This window comes from Taudactylus pleione, unplaced genomic scaffold (genome assembly GCF_031769625.1).
Source record: "Taudactylus pleione unplaced genomic scaffold, aTauple2 ptg000032l, whole genome shotgun sequence".
NCBI lineage: Eukaryota > Metazoa > Chordata > Amphibia > Anura > Myobatrachidae > Taudactylus > Taudactylus pleione.
This window is the reverse complement of record NW_028284434.1, coordinates 29,275,161-29,299,086: the sequence shown is the minus strand read 5'-3', so window position 1 is coordinate 29,299,086 and position 23,926 is coordinate 29,275,161. Positions and strand designations below refer to the sequence as shown.

The following is a 23,926-nucleotide window of genomic DNA, read 5'->3' as shown; positions in this document are numbered from 1 at the left end:
CCTTCCGTGGCAAACGTGCGCATGCATCATGCCATGCGATGCGATTCGCCGTGGCTGCGTGTGCCAAGGTACGCCATGCCGCGGCTGCGTTCGCACCATGCAATCCTACGGATCGCGGGTGCAAACATAGATAGCGTACCTTGTCGTGGGCGTGTGACTCGCGCCATACATGGCGCGATTTGCCGTACAAGCAGCAAAGATGCAAGTGGATGTATATGTATATGAGCTGTGCGCACTTTAAAGTGCAACTATTATACGTCCAAAGCTTTATGCATTTTACATTATGTTAAATGAACTCCCTTTACTTTGGAAAGCTGTGTCCTGTTGCAGCTATTACAGTTTGCCTCATTATAGCCACACCATTCTATATAAAAACAGTCATGGATGTTTTTTAGAAATTACTTCTACCCTCTTTTCCAGTATTAAGCATGCTAGTTGGACCCATTGATTATTGGAGCCAGGCGTTAGCTCCACTAACGTGAGTTGATCAATAAAGTCCCAATAATGATCATGATGGATAAGGCAATGTTGAATTAAAAAGTCAGAAAGTAATCTTTGAGATAAGGAATATACCCATTAGGATCCATTTGAGGTCCAAAATAGCTGCAGTATTAAAGAGGAACAGGTAGGCTTGGGTGCAGATTAAGACATATGGGTACACAAAATTACCATACTTGAATTCTTAGGAGGGCAGCATACACTCCTGGATCCTGCCCACTTTCCCATTGAAGAAGGCATGTGTAATGCTGCAAATTGTGTCATTCTGAACAGTGGACAGGGCCGTGAAGACTTAAATCGCACCATAACGCCCCCCACTTCAGCACCCTGGACATCCCTTCTGTGTGCTCTCAGAGGGGACACTCAGTAGGTAACTAAGTATGCAATTTACTCAACGGGTCGTGTGTACGCCAAAAAACACAGCATATAAACTGTTATATTTGATTTGGTGAAACTATGTGCCAATTGTTGCTTCAATCTGTCTTTTAGTAAATGTACATGTGGATTATCACTGCAAGATGAGGTCAATAACTCGATCAGTACACTTTGCTAATATTATAAATGTATCTGGTTACACCATGTAAAATGCAGGCTATCTGCAATACTATCCCAGGTTCTGTGCAAGAATATAAACAGAGTTTCATTTTGTAAATAAAGTATTCTAATGAGTTTATGGAGGTGGAGATTTACATTTGTCAGGCACATTTATCCAATGTAACTAAACAACAAAGATGTCAAATTGTGACACCTGCAATAAAGTCATATGTCTCTTGTCTGCTATGAGTTACATGATACATTAATTAGAGTCAAACATGCATTATTTTAGGAGAAATAGGGAAAACAATAAAATATTAAAATGGTGTAAAAATCATATACGGTACTTTGTGAGAATTTTAATTTTGCCGAAATTTGTATTCAAACTCATCAAAAACATTCCCAAAATGTCATGTAAAGAACATACATGTATTCAGATTTAAAGGGTCAACTTGTGAATCCACCTATTCGCAAATATTGTATAGAGAAAATATAGGCACATTTTTGAAAAATAATATGTACGTGCTTATTTTTGCACTATATAATGGCCCCCATAACATTTATAATAATAAGTTGCTACAATTTTTTTATTTCACGTTCTACAGATCGTTTGCAATATTTTTTCAACATAGGAAAAAATATATATTCATAAATGTACAGCACTGCAGAGATTTGACCATTTATTATAAAAAAAATATAAAATGATTAATATAGTTGGGCAGAAAAAAAAACCAGATTATGTGAGCATAATTACAAGTGTGAACAAAGTACTGATTACAGATATGAGAATTATTCTAAACTGGAATTAAATTCTTGGTATTTACAGTGACAAATCTAAATTTTAAATGACTTTCCACTAGAAAAGGGATTGGAAAGTAGAAACTTGCCTCTTTCCTTTTATAAAAAGAAAAGTAATATTTGCAGATCCTCTTGGGGAAAAAAATTACTAACAAAGCCAGATGCACTCTCCATGTTTGCAAAGACTAAGATTCATTTTCTTGTAGACTAGAAAAGCGAGAGCTTTGTTATATTGTGTTAGAATGCAGTGCCTTATGCCCAACCTTTTTACTTCCCCTGAAAGCAGATCACATCAAACAGAAAATACGGCGAGATTATGCCTATTGGAAAAGGTCATTGTGCAATGAAATTGAGCCAAATACAGTATAGAATATAGCTGAACCATTATCTGCCAACAATGAAACAGAATCCTAAATATTTAAAATACTCATACTACCACATCATAGGACACTTGTGCCTTCAAATAAAATTTCATTTTAATTGACTGTTTGTAAAATATAATAAAGGAACTTTCTTGCACCACGCATTTTGGAGTTATAGATGTACTAAGGTCTTAAAGGGGAAAAGGGATAAACTGGAGAGTGATAAACCACCAGCCACTCAGCTTCCAACTGTCATGTTACAGGCTGTGTTTGAAAAATGACAGTTAGGACCTGATTGGCTGGTGGTTTATCACTCTCCAGTTTATCACTTTTCAGTGCTTAGTACATCTGGCCCCTGGAATGCAACTGGTATTACCCAGCAACTATTGGCAGAGGATATTGTCACAAGCCACTGCACTGCGTATGCAGGGCAAGGCAAACGTCGGGCGAGCATTTGCTGAAACTCCTCCTACCTCCTGTCCATCATGCTGGGATTGATCTGGCTTGGCTCCTGCTTCCATTTCCTCCTGGTGTGAACGCTGCTCCGATGCCGGTGATAGCGTTTCATTTGTTTCTGGTTGTGGTCAGTCTCCTGTTGTTTCCAGTCGAGTTCCAGTTATCCTGTCAGCCTTATTTCTTGCCTGCCGTTAGCACCATCGAGGCGGCACGCTCCGCATAACATCTGCCACCTGTCGCTTGTGTCATCTAGGCGTTTCAGCTCCCAGCTGCTTGAGTCATCCCGGCGGCACAGAGTGCACTCGCAGTCCTGAGTTCGCACACCAGCGTCCAGCAGCTTGTGTCAACCCGGCGACCTAGGCCCCACCATAATGTCCAAAGTACGCAGCCCAGCGTACCAACGCTTGTGTCAACCTGGCGGCACAAGTCGCAAACCAGCATCTTTAGTACGTCTCTACTGTGCCATCACTAGTGTCAACTCGGCGACACTAGGTATCTTCAACTTCTACATCTTGCTCATGGCCCACAGGTCGCAACCAGCCAAGTCATACCAGCCCTCAAGGCTGCTACTCAGCCCAAAGACCGCATCTTGCTCACGGCTCACAGGCTGCAACCAGCCAAGGCATACCAGCCCTCAAGGCTGCTACACGGCCAAAGGCAGCATCTTGCTCACAGCCCACTGGCCGCAAATAGCCAAGGCTTTCAGCCATCAAGGTTGCTACACGGCTCAAGGCCGCACTGTGCTTACGGTCCACAGACCACCATCAGCCTAGGTAATCTGCTCCCAAGACTGTTACAGCATTACCCTCCTTGACTAAACTTCCGATTCCTAACACATATAAGGTGAAAAGGTGAATACAGTAGCTAATGAGATAAACATTTCTGGAGTAAATGATTAGCATTATACAAAGGTACTTTTAATAATCATCACAATGTGTTAATAATGATATGAAATGTAGTATATAAAGAGTAGCATGTGAATAGATGGGTGATGCTACCATCCAGGAGTAATATACCCTATATCCAGACACTGTAGGGTTAGCTATCCACTAGCACTTTGACACGCATTTCACATGTGGTGGTTATAAGTGCTTGGTAATATTGTTGAATCCTGAGGCGTGGACCTTAAAAGGGGGCAGAGTTTTTTTTACAAAGTGGGCTTTTCTGGGGCAACTTACAGTAGGTGGGGTTTGTGCAGGGCCGGTACAAGGTTTCTTGGCACTCTGGGCATAGCTTCAGCCTAGTGCCCCAACCTCCCCCCCTTTCCCTATCCCTCCCAAGAGTAGGCAAGTCCACTCGAATGGCCGCACCCGCACATGAAAATGGATGGTTCGGGGGGGTGTGTGCAATGATGCGATTCACGCTGAATCGCTTCCTCATAGCCCCGCCCCCTGCTTTACAATGCTGGTAATATTCTCATTATAAAGCGGGGGGGGCACGATGATGTGATCGCACTGACATGCCCCCGCTTCGCCCACTTAAGCCTCCCCCACCCTCCCTGCTGCACTGACCTGGCAGCCCCCTCCCGGAGGGGCTGCCAGAATGTCGGTAAGTATGGGTCACTTTTAAAGAGGGGGAAAGGAGAAGAGGATGGACACTGCTACCGGTCTGCAATGCTGAACCAGCCAGGCATGTTATACATGAATAAAAGAGCAGGGGAAAAACACAGGTGCAGCAGCTGTCTATATAATCTGTTTCGGATACCAGTAATAAGTAACAAAAGGATGGCTCTTTCAGAGACTTCTTTAATTGTTGTGTTGGCGACCTCAGTCACCTCAACTGCGCCCCTCAGGAGGCGGCACCCTTAGACAACTGCCTAATGGTAGCACCAGCCTGGGTTTGTGAGAATCTATGCAGGATTCCGGCAAATTACGGGCGGATCTAATCTTGTTTCGATTTCAAATGTCTAAAAGTTGCGACCTATGGAGTATCTTACCCCTCCAAAATAAACATACCATTATGTTCAAGGTGTCAAGTCCACATTGAATGAACTTTGTTTTGGAAATTAATTTAAGGGAGATATATAAAAAAAACAGCACATAAAATACTGCTGGTCGTATCCTCTTATATCACCAAAAGTAACCGGTTTAAAAAGTAGTTATTAATTGTTGATGTCAGTCAAGCAATCAGCCACCACAGAGAGTTTCAACACAGGTGGCTTTGCATCTTATTGATAGGAATGGGGAACCTTCGTAAAGAACTTTTTACACCTATAATATGTTCATTACTTTTGATAGGTCTGGAAAAATAAAATTGTAAAAACTGTATTTATACAAGGAAGATATTTTTATTTAAAAACTTCAGGCGGATTCTAGGAAGATCATTGGAAAAGCTAATTATCGTGTGAGATCATTAACTGCTGTGCACATTTTCTAAGCAGCAGCTATTTCACTTAGTGCATTGCCAAATGACTTCTTTGAGCAGCTTTGCTTTAGATAATAGGCAGATTTACCAGATAATTTGCCCAATATACGGAGCAGAAGCTGCTTATGTAAGTAACATTGGAAACTACTACATGAAATAGTCAGTATTTGAGGTGCCAGGCACGTACTGACCATGGTTATGTCTTTTACAGTATCCTATTACAAAGAATGAAGGGTTACATTTTCTGCATTAAAAGAAATTGTTGTCTAATCCAAGATCAGTATAAAAATGGCTGACTGAACAACTCTGGAGAAGGAGCTCATCAACAGCTGGAGTTTATAGTTACCTACATATTAATATAATTTCCAGAAGCACCATTAGGTACATCTGTTGTACATAAACAGTGTAAGAAGCCATTTTGTAGGCTGACTCAATATACATGGGAACCTTATATGCCTCACTGATGTCAATGGTTGCTAGTGAAATTAAAGACTGTATTAACAAAATGGCTGCTTTCAAAGTGTGTAGACAATATGGCAGTAAATTCACATAATTTATAAATTATAATAATAATTTTTTTTTTATATAAATATAGCGAATTTCTAAAGAAACAGATGCAAAGCTCTTCATATTTGCAGGAGGCAGCCATCTTGGACACAACATAATGGTTATAATGGGCGATACCAACACACTCATCAGTTCAGCAGACTGTTTATAAGACCCAATAAAGAACTAGACACATACTTACCTACTTTTGAAAAAGCATTTCAGGGAGATTGTGAAAGCAACACCTATGAGAGCAAGTTAAAGTGGATGTGTACTGCTACATATGAGAGGCGTGCCATATAACTGACTTACATCCAACTGTAAATAAGCCAAAAGCAGTTAGTAAGGTCTATTTGTTGATGAAAACACACTGATACTTTATAGAAAATGTATGTAGCCATAGGGATCATTGTGCCTTATAACTAATGCAGGGAAATAATACTAATCATCCCATTTGAAAATGTATATATCTCTGTTATATTTTTTTATATATAACAGCTTCATAATGGTGGTAAGGCACAATCAGGGAGATTACCACACTCTTCAGGGATACAGGGAGATTGCTGCTATTTCAGGGAGTTTCCCTGACAACAAGGGAGAGTTGGCAAGTATGACCAGACAGTGCCAAAGAAGGGCAGTTTTGCACCTGTGCAGGCCCTGCCCCTGAACATGTGATGGAGGGCCTCTGAAACCAGAAAGCACATCACTGCTCGGAGCGATGGCTGTGCTCGTGCACCCCTAGTTATGCCTCTGAAACCAGAAGGGCCGTTAAATATCATATATATCATATATACTTAAATAACCATATATACATGGGGTGGGTATTAAGTAAAGAAAAAAATGGTATTAAAGCATTAACAACTATACCAGCATACATCAATCAAATGTATTTTATATTTAAATTAAAGAATAGCTATTTACTCAAGTTATCTCCTGATATCAAGACACAGTATATAAATTATACTGCTTTTCCACCCAAGATTTGGAACACAGTTCCAAAACGGGTCAGTTCCGGGACAGACCCCTCTTTCACTGCAGCGCCGTTCACACTGCACACTGGTGCAGTGGAACACTTCTCCCAGAGCTTGGAGATGACATCATCTCCAAGCGCTGTGAAACTCGGAAGTCCCCATGCTGTAAATGGGACCCAGGTCGTTCCCGTGTTAAACCCTGCAAGCTGCCCTGGTTGGATTGCCAGGTCACTCATCCCGGGAATCCAACCCTTGCACCATTTACATCTAGCAACAACCCGGGTTAACCCTGCAATAACCCGGTTTTAGCTGTGGTGTAAAAGGGGTATTGGGAAATCTCAGGTCAAGTGGGGATAACCTGCATTTTCAGGTGTGTTATAATAATTGCCTATCTAGTTATTCATCAGAGTTGCAGTGGTCATTACCTATTCCATTTTTACTATGTTATAAGTACTCAGAAAAGTGGACTTACATTTTTACTAGACAAAAACTGTTCTGCAATTATCACTCACTGGGAAGTGTAATTATGATTTGGGCAACCTGCATAGTAATTATTGGCAATCCTCGTCTCTAATTCCATTGTTTAATAAATAATACTGACATTAGCACATTTGCTATGTTACAGACCTCAGTAGGCTTTAATGATCACACTGTAGCCCGAAATGCTGGCACATTTGCAAAGATGAACCAGCTGGGGTTAGTTTAAGTCTATTGGGTGCATTAATTAATTGTCTGGTTCAGCATTAGATGTCAGCAACATTTGGCAATTTTTACCATTATAGAATCAACACTGTTAAGCCTAATATTCTTTATCTGAGCTACAGCTCTCTTCACAGAATATTTATTATATGATCAAGAACTTCTGTAATTACTACAAAGTTACAAAGCGGTACAGCACAGTAGATCAGTTTCCCTTTAATCCATTTGTCTATGGCAAATTAACATAGGGACACTTATTGAAAAACAAAAGGTCCTTATTGCTGACTAAAAACCTAATATGCTTGATTCAGTGTGTGGTCTGTTGCTTGTGCACTATCTGTAGTTTAAGTTTGTTTCAATACAATTTTTTGACCCTTAGCTATTCGGATGCACCAAATATCAGCACAGTACCAGGCCGGGTGACAGGGGGGCCTAGGGGTACAACTGTACTGGGCCCCGAGGTTCTAGGGGGCCCCAAAGTGTAACCACTGCTGGCGCTGCTGCAGTGATCAGCATAATGCATGTACGGGCCCCTGCTGATCTATGCAGTAGCAACAGGCAGTGATTAGAGGTCCTTCCGGCTGGCAGAGAGCAGCATAAAGTTTTATATTGTTTGTTGTTGCAGGGCGCAACTTACCTGATGATGGACCACGGAAAGACACCCAAGGGGAGCCGCAGCAGGCAGACATAGAATAAGGTAAGTGTGGGGCATGGAGGGACACTGTGGGGGCTTAGGGGTTCCCCAGGAAAAACACATATAAGTAAGGCAGACTCTCAAGCGACTGGCCTGTACCTGCCGGGGACCTGGGGATGGGGGGCCCCTAAAAAAATGGGTGCACCGGGCCCCATGATTACTGTTGCCGGCCCTGCACAGTGCTGACCAAGCTGAAGGAGGTACAACTAGCACCATTAGGTATACTGGGATAAAGAGGGTACATTCTGCATAAAGAGAATATACTGTAAAAAAATAATGTGAATAAGGTATACTGTTAATAAAGAGGGTATATCATGAGTAAAGAGGATTTACAGTGAATAGCAAGAGTATACTGTTAATCAGCAGAAAGGTGAGGTTGAGAATTGACTGTGGCCATCACTGGATATGGTGGCCTGAATCTGCACTGGTATAAAACAAACAGTATAATGACAATGATTGCCATTGAGAGTATCTTTGTACTCTAAGACATGTTACACTATTACTCAATCACAAATGGAACAGTAGTTAGTACAAACTGAAGTACTGTACACAAGCTAGATGGTTATGGTCCCACCTCCCAACAGTGAGAGCACATGTATGACAGTACAGATTCCTAGGTGCCACTTAAATACATACATTATGATAGCTCATGATTAGCTGATGTATGTTTAAGATTACTGAACACCAACCGTATCCTCTAAACCAAGCTGGACATCCCAAAATCCCAAACCAGACTTTGTGGGTAGATACAAGACAGCCATTATGAATGCAATATGTGCTCAGGCTATCCTGTACGTGCTCAGCCTATCTTAAGAGTCCAACGAGCTGACACCTTTTTTTTGATGCTGAGATACATATCTATCTTGATTTTGCTATCTGGCGGTAGCATTATATAAGGCTGTTTGTAAAGCATGTTCACTATAGACACATGACTACTTGTTAGTTGGTCAGTAGACTACCTACATTTATATTTATTGCAGTGACACATTGAGGCATCCGATCCTAGTACTCGTTACTCCCCGCTCTTGAAAATATATGACGAAATATCTTAACTCGTAATATCTAACTGTGTTATATAGGAATATTGACACATTTTGTGCCTATGATTGATATGTCAAGATGCAGAAACAAAGTCTTATTAAACAATGGATTTAATAGTCTGCCCTGTTAATCACTTGTTTGCCTACTGTCTGATCTTGTTATCACAGTGTCTGTGTTTGTGCAGAACTTCGGAGAGGTCTGATCTTGGAGAATGCTGTTATTGCAAAAAGTGGTAAAAATATTCACAACAGCAGCCAGTAACATCACAGCTTACTGAGAGGGGAATGTTGTCAGAGTGGCTTTTCTCGGCAGACAAAATATAACCTGTTAGGATCTCGGCTAGATTATTATTATTGTTACCACTTATTTATATAGCACACACATATTCTGCAGCGCTTTACAGAGAATAGTTGGCCATTCACATCAGTCCCTGCCCCAGTGGAGCTTACACTCTATGTTCCCTATCAGTTGCTCACACAAACACACTAGGGTTATTTTATTAACCTACCAGTATATTTTTGGAGTGTGGGAGGAAACCGGAGTACCCGGAGGAAACCCACGCAAGCACAGGGAGAATATACAAACTCCACACATTTAGGACCGTACTGGGAATCGAACCAATAACCTCAGTGCTGTGAGGTAGTAATGTTAACCATTACACCGTCTGTGCTGCTATAGCTAAATAGCAAACAGAAAATTGTACTGTAGAAGTTATGGAACTCCATATCAGACTTGCCTACTCTCCAGGAAGGACCGGAAGATTATTCAAGTCTCCCAGAGCTGCCCGCATCTACCGGGCACTGCCCACTTGCTGAGTGAAGTGGGCAGTCTGGGCGGTTGATGATGTAATTCGCACTTAATTGCAATATCATAGCCACACACCCCCCACTTTGCAATGCTGGTAACCTTATCATTGTGTATAGCAGGGAGTGGTGCCACAATGGCGGGATTGTGCCATCACACCTCCCGCACCACTCATCTATGCTGTGCCGACCTGGCTGCCTGGTTCCTGAGGAAGCAGCCAGAAATTCAACAAATATGCTCCATATGTCAAAGAGAAAGTTTCATTACTGTAACTTTCAATGGTTGCATGCAACAGCAGGCTTCAGGGGATGTAGTTTGGAAGCCGACGGTCTAAATCCTGACCGCCGGCTTCCAGACGTTCTAATCCCGGCATGGTACTAATGACAGGCGTCTAAATCTAGACGCCTATCATTAACCAGATGCCGGAAGACCAATGCCCAGCATCCCAATCGAAGTGATGCCGGGCGCGGACAGCTGTGGGGGGGGGGGAGGGTTAGGTTTAGGGCTCCCAGGGGGGATTTAGGGTTAGGCACTCCCCTGGGAGGTTAGGGTTAGGCTATGGGAAGGGGGATTAGGGTTAGACACCCCCCCGGGGGGTTAGGTTTAGGCACTTAGAGGGGGGATTAGGGTTAGGCAATTGGGGGGGAGGTTAGGGTTAGGCACTCCTAACGGAGGGTTAGGGGGGGAAATTAGGTTAGTGATACTTACCTTAGGGATGATCGGGATTTTCACCCTTGCCGGGCAGCCGCCGTCGGGATTTGAACCGCTTCCGACGGTAATACCTACTACACCCGGCTTCAGAGGGCAATAAGGTTTGGGCTTATGGATATAACAATAGCAGAGGTAGCTTGGTTGCATGTCTAGGTCGATTTATAGTAGGGTCAAAGTTATTTGGAGGTTGGGCAATTAGAATTTCAGAGACCTATAGAAGAAAATCTGTAATAAATTCCCAAGTTGCTCTTCAAATGCCCTCCACATTACACTGTATGTCTGACAAATGATCTCAAGTGCAGTTATTGGCAACCTGATACACTTAATGGGCCGTATAGGCACTCATCTAACCTTCAAAATGGGAGCACATTATCCTTAATAGTCAATTTATCATCACTGGAAGTGGGGGCTCTGAAAAGTAGTCACAACATATGGTAGCAATAAGAGATGATTTTTCATCTGTATTTAACAAAAAACGATTGCCAGAGCAGCAGTAAGAGGGGAGCATTAAACTGATAGTAAGTGCTATTACTTTATTGCCAGCTCTGGCCCTGCACATGCGCGTCCGTCACGGTTGTGCGTCAGCAGAACAAAACTGTTATGGAAAGTAGAGTAAGAGCCCTCTCTGGTGATGCTCTCCCCATAGGGCTAGAATGGCTAATGCTATCTTCAAAGCTAAACACGTCAGAGCATGGCAAATTGGCCACAACCACATTGAGAATAATGGGGACAGCTGTCTGCATTAGTTTGTCTCTGATATATCCTGCATGAGACTTTTCTTACATTTCCCTGACACTGCAGCCATGTGGAAACAGCCATTTTCCGCTTGATTTTAGCTTTAATAAATATGACACCATTATCTCAGTGATAAGTTAAAACAAGATGTAGTTGGCATCCCAATGGCCAGGATGCCCATGTTGGAATCCATGTGCTGGAATTCCGTCCACTGACATCCCAAGGATGAGTATTAAGGTTAGGATTAGGCACTAAGGGGAGGGTTAGAGTTAGGCTGTGGCAGGGGAGGGTAAGGGTTAGGCTGCGGGGGGTGGGGGTTAGGGACCGTAAAGCAAGGAAAAGTTGGAGGCTGCAGGTAAAGTCACAATAAATAAGCTGAGTGCAAATGGTTTTACATAAGTGATAGCAATGTAAAGAGAGATGTCTAGGACTCCTGCAATCCTGGAGAAGCTGAAACCAGAACAACACCCTCAAGTAAGTTTGGATGAATATAATGTGAATATACCGTTTAGTGCAAATATGGCTGATAGGACGGCTTCCGTGCCAGCATAGGAGAGCTACTCAGAAACTAGCAGCCTCAGACCTGATACACTCACAGTTTTACCAATTGGGAGAGAGTCAGTAAATTCAAACTCTTTGTTGGCTGCAAAACTTCGCTCCAGCACCTACAATTGTGTTACATTAACAAGAATATCAACAAAAAAACAGCTTGGGGTGATTTACTGAGAATAACCGGTCTAGTGTAAATTGGTCAAATGAAATAAAATGTCCGACCATTTGCTGTTGGTTCCATCCTGTTTACACCATGTCATTCTTAATAACATCTTTTAAATTGGGAGTGAGTTTCTAATCTTATTAAAATATTTACAGAAAGGATTATATTTCCCTCTTTGCTGGATGTTGTGGCAATGAATCATGGAACTACTATGTTACATTGTCATCTAATTGCTAACCTGAATTATTTCTGAAATGTAGAATTAAAAAATAGTAATGTTTCTAAAAAAGCTATCAATATCCGGCAATGCTGCGCAGACCCTGAAACAGACGGCAGAGATGGACCTTTTTGGCTCGCTTACTATGCAATTTTGCTGCTTGACTTTAAAACCTCAAAGGCTCTTTGATCTCTTGTCTTGTTTTATATTCTGGTCTTTTTCTCTAGCTGAAAACCCTTAAGACCATCATAAGTACTGTCCTGGCTCTCTATAGATAATTTCAGTGTGGTAAGGAGGTTTGATTTTTACTGTGCCAAAATTTGTGGAGAACACGTACTAATATGTTCTGTTTTCCTTATTTTTAAGGATATTAGCGATGATGTCACTTCCTGAACTGTGAGAATTTGGCACCTAAAAGCACGAGAGCTGGAAACCCCGCAATCCTGCTGACTATGAGTTACAGCTTTGTTCTCCTACTTTCTGGGACATCAAATATACACGAGTTTGTTATATAGAAATGCACTGCAATTAAAATGGACTTGCCATTTATATATACCTGAAAAGAGAATTCATAATCAAACACGTCTGGATGAAGTTTGCCACTTACAGATATGCCCAGCTATACCATTGCTGCTGGTGTGGCAAATCACACCATGCATAGCGCAAGATGTGTGCCCTTGAGTGGATATGTTTACTGTATACATGACAGTGCCTCCATAGGAATGCATGGTGCAATCGCAGTGCATGCCATAGCATACCATAGCATATGCAGCTGTGGGGAATAGCATGGCTCGATGTGTGCGCATGTTTGTGGCTCGATCAGCCACAATGTAATTGGGCACATCTGTACCAGTATGAAAAAGGTATATGTATGAATCAGTGAGTGCCCCTCCATGAGCAAAGCTTTACCTTAGATTGAGAAGATACAGTACATGCCCATCTGTCCAGAAAATCCTCATAGTAATAACATTCAAGTAAACTACATAACATCAAGCAGTGGAGATAATATGGCCACAGGGCCTGATTCAGAGCCGCTCGTAAGCGGCCGCTCGTTCGTTCCGAGCGATGTTTGCACAACTGCGCATGCGTACGGATCACAATACGCATGCGCGAACCAGTCAGTGCGGCCGAAAATCGTTTGTTCGCTAAATAGCGAATGCCTGCTATTTTGAGTGACAGGAGGAGGCGTATGTGGGTTGTAACAGGGGAAGGTGCTTGAAAACGGGGAGTGGAGATCAGAACGCTGGCGTGCTTAAAGGTCAAAATGGGCGTTTTAAGGGTGTGCATAATTAATACAGCAGCGTCATTGACCACGTCACTGGGTTATTTTATAGTCAGAACTGCTCGCAAGATTGCGGTAGGAAAAACTAACCACAAGAATAGCGAGCAGTTCATACGCTGGTCGATGTACTCGATTAATCTAATAAATAGCGGACATGACGTAGGATGCGATTGGCCAGGGGGCGTAGTTTTCCAAAAAACGACCGCATGTTTTGTTCGCTCGTTCAGACCTAGAGACATGAACAGACCGCAAAGAGCGAACGGTTCATTTAAATAGCCACCCCTTTTTTCTGAACGAGCGAGCGCAAATAGCGTCCGGCTCTGAATGAGGTCCACAGTCTTTTTTACATTTCCAACCTTAAGGGGAAGGGAGTACCAGGCAACTAAATACTCCAATTGGATATTATGTCCAACAGCCAAACTCCAAGGGCTACGTATGCAGTGCCCGTCCAACTGGCCACCTGACACAGTGCTCCAAAGCAGGGCCGCAACTAGGGGGGGGCTAGAGGTGCACGTGCACCGGGTGCCGGAATGCAGGGGGTGAAAAAGGGATGACTCATGGTGGCTTGGGGGCTGGAGAGTCAGAAAACGGCCACCCAAAAATGGCCGCCGCCAAGGAGGAGACAGATGCTAGAGGTACTTACTGGACCTCTAATGTCTGTTAGGCCAGCGCAAGTGCCGGGAGAAGTTGCTGAAAGCTGCATCTTCTCCCGTGAAACACCCTGGCAACGAGCATAAACCCCATGGCAACGAGCATGTAACCCCTGGCAATGAGCATAAACCCCATAGCAACGAGCATGAATCACCCTGGCAATGAGCATGAAACCCCCTGGCAACGAGCATGTAAGTGGCACTTTCGTAATAGGCATTACAGTGTGTGGCATAATGTGTAATGGGCATTATTGTGTGTGGGATAATGTAAGTCACTATACCAGGGACGTTTGACTAGTGCACTGCCTTATGGAGGAGCAAGGACAAAATCTAGGTACGGGAAGGGAGGGGGCGCAAAATTGCTACCTTGCACCGGGTGACAGATATCCTAGTTTCGGCCCTGTCCAAAGACAGCCATAAATGGGGTGTATTAACCTATTCTGGACCCTTCAGGATCGCAGACCAGGCCAGAACCCAGAACTGCCCCCAAATATAACCGCAGCATCCCACCTGTTTCCTGGGATAAACCTCCTCCACTTAACTGCAACATAAACTGCTGCAAACTTTAATTTCATCAACATGAAAAGCTAATGTACATAATGCATACATAATGCCTACTGGAGAAAGTGCGAAAGACACAGGTTTATAGCCCATTGTTTTTTTTAATAATGGTATGCTTGTTAGCAACTGTATACCAATTAGATGTCTGGCTTTTATTTGCGAAATTGCGTCATTGCGCAGTGGGAGAGCGATTCAAAGTTTGCTGCAATATGCATCACCAGCGCCCCACCCTCACCCCCACCCCCTGCATACTGAGAAGTGGATGGGATCAAAATTCCCTAAAATACTGAAGCCTCCAGGACACTGCATGAGAGCAGGCAGGTATTCTGTTGTAGTGAATACAGAAGACAGAGGAATAGCAGATTACTCCATAAGTAGATGTTATATGCAAACTTAATACACATTTAATTACCACCAACAATGTATTATTAACAACAACCATTTGCAAATTATGACATTATCATTTGGGATTATGGATAAAAAATATTGAGATTTTTCCTCTTAGTTGAGACATGGTAGGTACAGTACATCTGTTGTACAAAGTGCTATATTCCTAATGATTGTGCTCTATGTTGCGCAGACATTATTTGCATATAAAATTTCCTACCATTGCTCTTTGGTTTGTAATAAATGCCTGCCTTTAAATACCATTATAACGTACTGTACGAAACATCTAATTTTCTCTATTAAAATCCCAGAATCATATGATGTATTATCGTCCCTATTATCACGCGGTGAATCATACTGCAGCCCAGGAAACGTAGTCAGGAGAGAGCTATTGCAGATAAACAGGTCGGGTAATCTTCCGCTATTTCATCCTACAGTATTTAATTCATGCTGATGTGAAAACAGCATCTTACTCTATTGCACATAAGGAATTACATTGTAATGCAGGTTTGCTTACAGATTCCCCAGCCAAATAGCAATTTTTTTTTTGTAGTACAGCCGCCATCGTTACGCTACTCCGTCTGTTAGATGCAGAAACTTGCATTCGGATTATCTTTGCCATATGGTTACATTTTAGTAATAAAATACACAATTTCTACCATGTTAACCTCTGCAATTAAAATTGCGATTCGAATAATATTTGATCATGGTTACTGACAAAATCAACACTTAATTTTATTCTTTTACAGCCTGTGTTTGATTTTGTTACACCTTCTCTTAAGCTGGGAACACATTAGACTATGTGTACCCAGCCAATCTATCGTGCGCAATGGACTCGGCATACACACTTGCCAATGCCAGCAGCGACGGAGCAACGGCGGTGGGGCAGCAGGGTCCATGCTGCATTCAGCAGCATGGCATTGCTAGCGACATCCTCAGACCTTTCTGCATGTACATGGATGCGACGGATGACCGGCTGGTGTGTGCATCGGCATCATGATAGTGGGTACACACTGCATGATGTGAACGATTTCTCGCAGAGCTGTAACTAGACTTTTTGGTGCCCTGTGCCAGAAAGAGCATTGGCGCCCCCCCCCCTATTTTTCAAATAGGCACATAAGACGAAACACCCATAAAAAGGCCATGACCTCATGGGGAATAGCCAGGGAAGAGATAGGGGAGGCCAGGATATGCTGGGGATAAAAGAAGCTACAAGTGAGAATGATAATAATCAGAAAACTGACAGGCCCAAACAGCACCCCCTGCGGTGCCCTGTGCCATGACACTGGTCGCACTACCCTAGTTACGGCCCTGATTTGTCGTTCCGATGCATCGGAATCAGCCAAATTGCTCAAGATATCATGTAGTGTGTGCACACCTGTAGGGGAATTCTTTTTCACCCACACAATAAAGAAACCGTTATGGCAAAAATCAAAGAAAATATTCTGTTTGGTGAAGTTAAAGTGTTAACATATTGAAAATCAATTAGTATGAACCACTAACAATCGATAGTAACTAATGGTCACTCATATCTCTAAATATGGAACACTATGTTTTATTTCTTTGAATGGTTATTGCTGGTGTGCCATTAAATGCTGTAGATACACTATTGTACAGAGTTTATAGTGTTCCAGTACTCCCGATCCATCATCACACTGCAGATGGGATGTCACACCATTTATCAGCCATGCTAATGTTCATTGGTTACACAAATTAGCTTGATTTGTTTCCTGTCCTCAATAAAAGAACAATCAAACAGTACTAGGATTTTAAAGCCACTTAGTTATGCATATCATTACTCTAGTAGAGTTGACCAATAAGCTGCCCCCCAGCTGTTGTAGAACTACACATACCAGCATGCCCTGCAACAGTTTACCTATTTGGCCATGCTAAAACTGTTGCAAGGCATGCTGGGATTTGTAATTCAACAACAGCTGGAAGGCTACTTATTGCCCACCCCTGCGTCTAGTGTAATACCTCTATATGGCAACAGGTATCACTGTTGTTATTGCTATCCAGTGAGACATTTTGTTACTGTTAAAGGGCAATTAGTGACCTAAGTGGCCACATTTTGTTGTTCAAAAACATGAGCGAGCCTGTTGTATTCTGTGATGTGAGTAACTAATCATAAAGTGTTAAAAGCTGCTTATATGTAAGAGCTGGGGAGCTGGCGCAGGACAGTTAATTACGCAATTAATTAAATCTGCAATACGATGGCTTCACAATTTGTCCTTTATAGGCTTTACCATTGGGTCTGCAATAAATTATTTTTGGACTGTTGACATTTTTGCCAAATGTTAGAAATGTTATTCTTCTCCCTTGGTGAATACAGATGTTGGATAAGTAGCTGGAGACCTCAGAATAGACTGATTTGTGCAGAAAAACACCAGATTTATAAATAATGCACCAGCCTTTCAGCCAGGGTTAGCAGAATGCTGATTTACATACAGACAAGGATTCGCCTTAAATAGCTTGAGACAGGGACCAACTCTTTGCAAAATAAATCTAGTTCACTATTGTGACAACTGCAGAAAGCAGCCAGAGAAGAGGCTTGGGAGACAGCTCTGCTTTATTCTATCCGATTGTTCACTGCTGACTCTATATTTTTATAAGGGATTAAGATAACATGGAAACAGAAAGATTTAGTTTACGCACATTACCCTAGGGTGCTGTTGCTTTATTATTTGCTCTGTTAGACATAAATATAATGCTAAGCCACTCCACGTATAAGGCTGGGTACACACTATACGATGTGTGACCCAGCCAACATAGCAAAGCAATTACACCGGCGTACACAATGCACGAACCGGTATACAACGGCGCGATATGTCGTTACATGCTGCATGTAACAGCACCTGGTCGTTCAGCACATCGTCCTACCTGCTGCGCAGCACAGCAGATTGGACGATGCCATGAACGACCATTGTGAACACGCAATCGGGCATACACATTGCATGATCCTTACGATATATTGTTCGGGTCCGCATCGGATCTTAAGGCATTTATACTGCAGGGATGCCTTGGAAGGTGGCATAAAGCAATTCCTGAGGACTATGGATGAATAAGTATGTAGAACTGAGTAATGATCCACAGGAAGAAATAAACTGTCATATGTACATACAGGGGCAAATTCAAGTGGGCGCATGGTTTACCATGCTGGCAAAAGCTTTGTGTTTCACGTCCAGAGCTATTCAATTATTTAGCCTTTCCCCATGTGGTAAAACTCTGATAATGCAAGTACCAGTTATTTATATAGCGCACACATATTCTGCAGAGCTTTACAAGAATATTTGGCCATTCACATCAGTCCCTGCCCCAGTGGAGCTTACAATCTATCTTCCCTATCACATGCTCTCACACATACACACACTAGGGATAATTCTTTGTTGGGAGCCAATTAACCTACCAGTATATATTTTTGGAGTGTGGGAGGAAACCGGAGCACCAGGAGGGAACCCAAGCAAGCATGGGGAGAATATATAAACTCCACACAGATAGGGTCATGGTGGGTAGTGAGGTAAAAATGTTAACCATTACACCATCCATGCTGCCTCATTTCCAACAACCTATTCAGCTTTGAAAAAAACAGAATTGGGTTCTTATATGAAACCAGCCCAAGACATTGTATTACTGGTAAATGGACAGTTGACTGTGAATTCTAATCAGACTTTTGCAGTGGCAGCCAGAATGGTTGCTGCCTTTTATTTAATAAAGCATATACTTGGCTACATGTGGAAGATCATAGAGGAGAGTGAGGAAAGCTGAGATGAGGATCCACAATCATCTTGTTAGTTTTAGAAGCACACCTTTTAACATAAATGTTCTCTAGCCTAGGTAAGGAATGACCAATAATTCTTTCAGGGCAGCTGAAAGAATTATTGGTCATTCCTTACCTAGGCTAGAGGACATTTATGTTAAAAGGTGTGCTTCTAAAGATAACAAGATGATTGTTGACCACAGCCATCTTTGTCACTCTCTATTCTCACTTTTGCCTTCTGGGAAGCGTTTTAGATGTCTCAAGTGCCGTACTAGTAGGATGCGGAATAGTTTTTTCCCTGCTGCTATAGTTAATTTAAATATTTTAATTGATGTTATGTAATTGCTGACTGTGAGTATCTTGCATTTTACTTTCGCTGATGCATTTTATGTGGATGTGACAATAAATTAGATTTGATTTGACAAATCATGTATCAGGGGGCAGAGCTATGGTGACCCATCAACATGTTTCAGGGGGGAGCTATGATGATGCAATTCACAGTGAATCTCATCATCAAGGCCCCATCAACTTCTAAAGAAAGAGAAGCAGGATCCAAAAAGTTGGCCTATTCTCCATTGAGTCTCCCGGAAATACCATTAGAGTAGGCAAGTGTGGTATATGATGTCCAGTTTTACAGAGAGAATACAATGTTCCCAGGAAAAACAATGAAATGGGTGACACAATACATAACCAGCATGCATTTAGTTCATTAGAACATAGTCTAGCTCTGGTTAAGTGCCAACCAATCACAGTACTGGAAAAGCGTTAGAGCTTAATCAATCTGTGGCCAATCAGAGCACTGGAACAGCTTTACAGTTGATCAATCTGTGGCCAATCAGAGCATTATAACTTTGACAACTTTCAAAGACAACAAAACTAAATATCACCTGCAATAGAGACTCAGTATAATGTCAGTTTATGTAGCACGCACACTTGTACACATCAATGTCTTTTCACACTCTTATATTAGTTACTTTTATTTTGGACAAGCAAGGTCACATTAGTGCTCTGTATAACCTAAAATTATTAGAAGCAGTTTGTATGAGCCTACAATAATACTTAGCCATCTACTGGTGTGTTGCCTAAACTGACATTAGGGGACATTGAGAATTGTGAATACAGAATGAAAGATCCTAGAAAACTGTAGATCACCCACGATTCTAAAGACTTTTGTTGGAAGATATAAACCTCACATTTATGTTTATTTAGGTCACAAAATCTAGACTGCAAAAATGGAGGGAAAGATTGGATGTGGTCTATTCTACTCGCTGCCTGAGGTCCAGCAATGGGCAGGGCACATTAACAGAACATCAGACATTTATCTGATGATCATGTTTCTGCTGATATGTATAGGCACAACATGTAATGTAGATAATGTTTATTGAATCCTGTTGTTTCATATGAAATCCGGTATCATACATCACACAAAGAAAAGATGTTTCGATTAGACACGTGTCTATGTTATCAGTTTATTTGCAGTATAACCTCACCAAGCATAACGACCCAGGATATTTGTCACAGCTCTACTAAGAAAGACATCTCATTTTAAAACAAAGTCAGCCTTGTCTCAAACAAAAAATATAGCTCTATTGTAAGTACACTGTCTTTAAATGTCATCTAGAAAACTTAGTCATATTTCCGCTGAACAGCCAGTACATACATTATCAACTACTATGGTGCACCACAGGGCAGATATTACAGCTAATTCCCATTTGCTTTAATGGAAAACGTGTGATAACTAATTAGTACAGTTGATGAGCCATGCAAGCTAAATGCAAGTATTAAACCAATTTTATTGGTAAACCTATAGGATGCAAAGGGGGTCAGTTACCACATGCAGTCACATATGCGTGATTACTTGTCCACCCCTAAGTTATTTCATCATCATGTTATGATAAATCAGCTACAGGAAGTAATGGCCTGTGTCCTACTCATGTGTTGTTTGTCAGTCTTAATATTTTTAAATACCATTCATTTTATTGCGCACATCTGTGTGGCAAGTTTCCCACTGAGAATCCACATATCCACGATACAGTTCAATTCAGAGTTCCTCTTTACCAAAAGGAGCTCAAGAGAAACCAAATGCACAGTATGCTTAGAGTGATGCTGATGAATACAAATGCTGTATGCAAAATTCAGAAGGTTCTTAAAGGGAATATAAAGAAATTTAGTATGAGCATTTTTTTCTGTGGCAGTAAAAGTCTATTACAGGATAAAAAAAGAGTCTATTATGAGAAATTAGTGACATCCTGAAACAAGTAGGGCTCTACCAAAAATTTCAAAAATGTAGGGAGGTATGCAATTGTGTCTGTACGAATCATGTGCGGTGCACTGTCTAAGACCCATAGGTGTAACTACTGGGGTAGCAGCTGCGATGTGACATAACAGCTGCCACTTATCATACACCCTCCCTGCTCCCCTCCGCAGTGCTGAGAGAAGAACAATGTGGTGTGAGCTAGAACTTGAAGACCAAAAACACAATCAATGCAAGCTGGCATTCTAGGGTGACAAAATTAAGTTCTTCTCAGGGGGGAGGGGAGCATTAAAGTTTCCTTCCTCTTTGAGCAGGAAGTGCAGACTGTCACACTGCGGAACTGCGACGGCAAGACAAGGTGGCAGCCAAACCAGTATAGTATGTGAATGTATAGTTCAGTAGGAGAGCCCCCTGTCCCCTCGCCATCTATCAGAAGCGATAAGAAATTAATTATTGGAGCTATTTAACATAATAACCGATAACTGGCTGTCCCAGCATAGACTTTACTTAACTGTTGAGCATTTACATGCTTGCTTCCTTTCTGGTCAGACCCTTGTCCACATTAGTGGACAGCTCAAGATGCCTAGTAACCGAGCCGGTCTACGATTGACTGGCAGTTACTCAGCTGTGATATTCCGGCGATGCAGCACTCGTCAAGATTCTGGGCAAGTTGTTTCCAATAAAAATACTGCTGTTCTGAGATGGATTTAAGGTTACACGACGGCATGCCGGGTTAAACCTCACATTGATGACATTTTAAATGTCAAACTTGCCACTACATACCTGAATTAAGTTTAGTAGTTAATTAACACCTTCTGCAGCATTAACATTGATAAATGGTGTGTTAGTTGAGCGTTTCTCTCAGCATTGTTTAATAAATAGGCTTATTAGGGTTTTTCCAAATTAATTAATAAAAAAGTTCAAAAACTATCTTAAAAAGATATATAGACATCGACAACATATTAATAAAATGTAACTGGGCAGCCCTTTGTGCTGACTAATGATCCTACTTGGGAATTATTAATAAGAACAACCAGAAGTAGTGAGACTGATTTATACTTTCCAGTGTATCAATGAACATATCTAAAATGAAGGGACCGTTTCAGTAGTACCAATTATTCAGCCAATTTTATAGGTCATGTGGAATAAATCAGCACAGCGACTGTCAATCCCACAGGAAATATCATTTATTGTGACTTGTGAGTTCATGAAGTTTGACATTTTTTGGGGCTGATATTGCATTTTTATTATTGGTTACACCATTATATGATTGTTTGATAATGGTATCTGTTTAATAAATTAGATTTGATTCAATTCATGCAAATCACTATGCATTAATTTAATTTAGTTTATATATTGTTTTTATTAATGTGGAAAAATCCTAATTAAAGTATTTTCCATTATTTATTTATTTTTGCCTTTATCTGTAATTGTAGCGCCTCTGAATGGAGCTTGAGTGTACTTTTTGGGTAGTTTTCCATTTGATATTTAATATCATTTTTTTAAGCATCAGAACACATGTGTATCGGTTTTTTTTTATACAGTATACATCAAAAGTTGCCTATTACTGAGCTGAATTTTATATGTGAAAAAAACAATAATGGTTATATTTGCTATAAGTTCAATATGTTCTCTATTACTCCTTTGTAGGAGAATACAATGTAAGGATGGAAATATTTCCCTAACTAAAGAGGCTGACAGTGACTGACAGCTTGGCAGACTTACTTTGCATAAGAGCACTGTGTGGATTGGTTGAATACACGGGGGCAGGGCCAATGATGACACATTATCTGAAATTACTGCATTCTCAGCTTGTTTTGAATTAGATGCCACTAGCACACTCCAGGGGCCTATTCATCATCACTTCATTTCTACAAAAGCAGGGGGGAATTATCATTTTCACCTGCAATTGTAGAAATTAAGTTTTCGGGCTATTCATTAAGAAGGTAAAGATATTACAGATATCTCCTGCTTACCTTCCTCTCGCGGAATGGCCCACTGTCCCCATACACTAGTATGGGGACATAATTCATCAAGCTCCGAAAATACAATATTTCGGAGCTTGATTGCGGGAGCATTCGCCATCTTCAGATTACAGATACCACCAATTGGAATCCCGTTGGAGATCGTGCAATACCATCACGGCCATACGGAACAGTCTGCCGGCAGACACAAAGCCATTCGGAACCCCAAGCTGACGAGAGAGAAGCGGCAAACCATCCGCGGCACGAGGGACTTGCATCACACAGGTTAGTGCAATTCCAGCACATTGCACTTTTGCACCACACACATATGCCAGCCCTGAACGGGAGTGGAAACGGACTAGAGGGACCAGTTGTTCGGTTAGAACAGAGACTGTTAACCTCCCACTGCACATTGCACTTTTATAACAGAAGATCACCTTATTCAAGGCTGCATACGGCATTTTAGCTTTGTCATTCATATATATGTTGGACATTTGAATTGAGAGACACCAATCCATATAGAGAAAGGGGAAGTAAAACGTATAACGTATTAAACCGACGCTCTGATCTATCTTCGGATTTGGACTGGAATAAAATTCACTTATATATGTTTGTGTTGTATTGTTATGTATACCGGTATTAGGTTGCACAGGGTTTAAATTCTACCAAGTTGTTTTTATAGATTGTAATTATTTATATTGTGAATAAATTGACATATATACATATATACAATTTGAATCATTCATTATTATTAACAATTTAGATACAAGGTATGCGCTGAACTCATATACAGGTATATATATATTTTTTTTTCTTTCCATTATCCAATATAGAGAAGCCAGGTGGGGCTTCACATGTATATTACTTGTGCAGCGGCAACTTGTATAGTTTTCTATTCTGTTTCAGTTTTAGCGCAGTTACTTGTA

The 23,926-nt window shown here is 41.4% G+C and overlaps 1 protein-coding gene and 1 long non-coding RNA gene across 2 annotated transcripts in view; one reads left to right on the top strand and one right to left on the bottom strand.

Moving 5' to 3' along the window:
• Window positions 1-12,642, top strand: part of LOC148538994 (uncharacterized) — a 204,890-nt gene extending 192,248 nt beyond the window's left edge. Inside the window, exons 4-5 of the long non-coding RNA XR_015871351.1 lie at window positions 7,854-7,925; window positions 12,512-12,642. This is a non-coding gene — a long non-coding RNA (uncharacterized LOC148538994). The remainder of the gene's footprint in view (window positions 1-7,853; window positions 7,926-12,511) is intronic.
• Window positions 1-23,926, bottom strand: part of FAM20C (FAM20C golgi associated secretory pathway kinase) — a 196,769-nt gene that overhangs the window by 117,411 nt on the left and 55,432 nt on the right. The window lies entirely within an intron of this gene.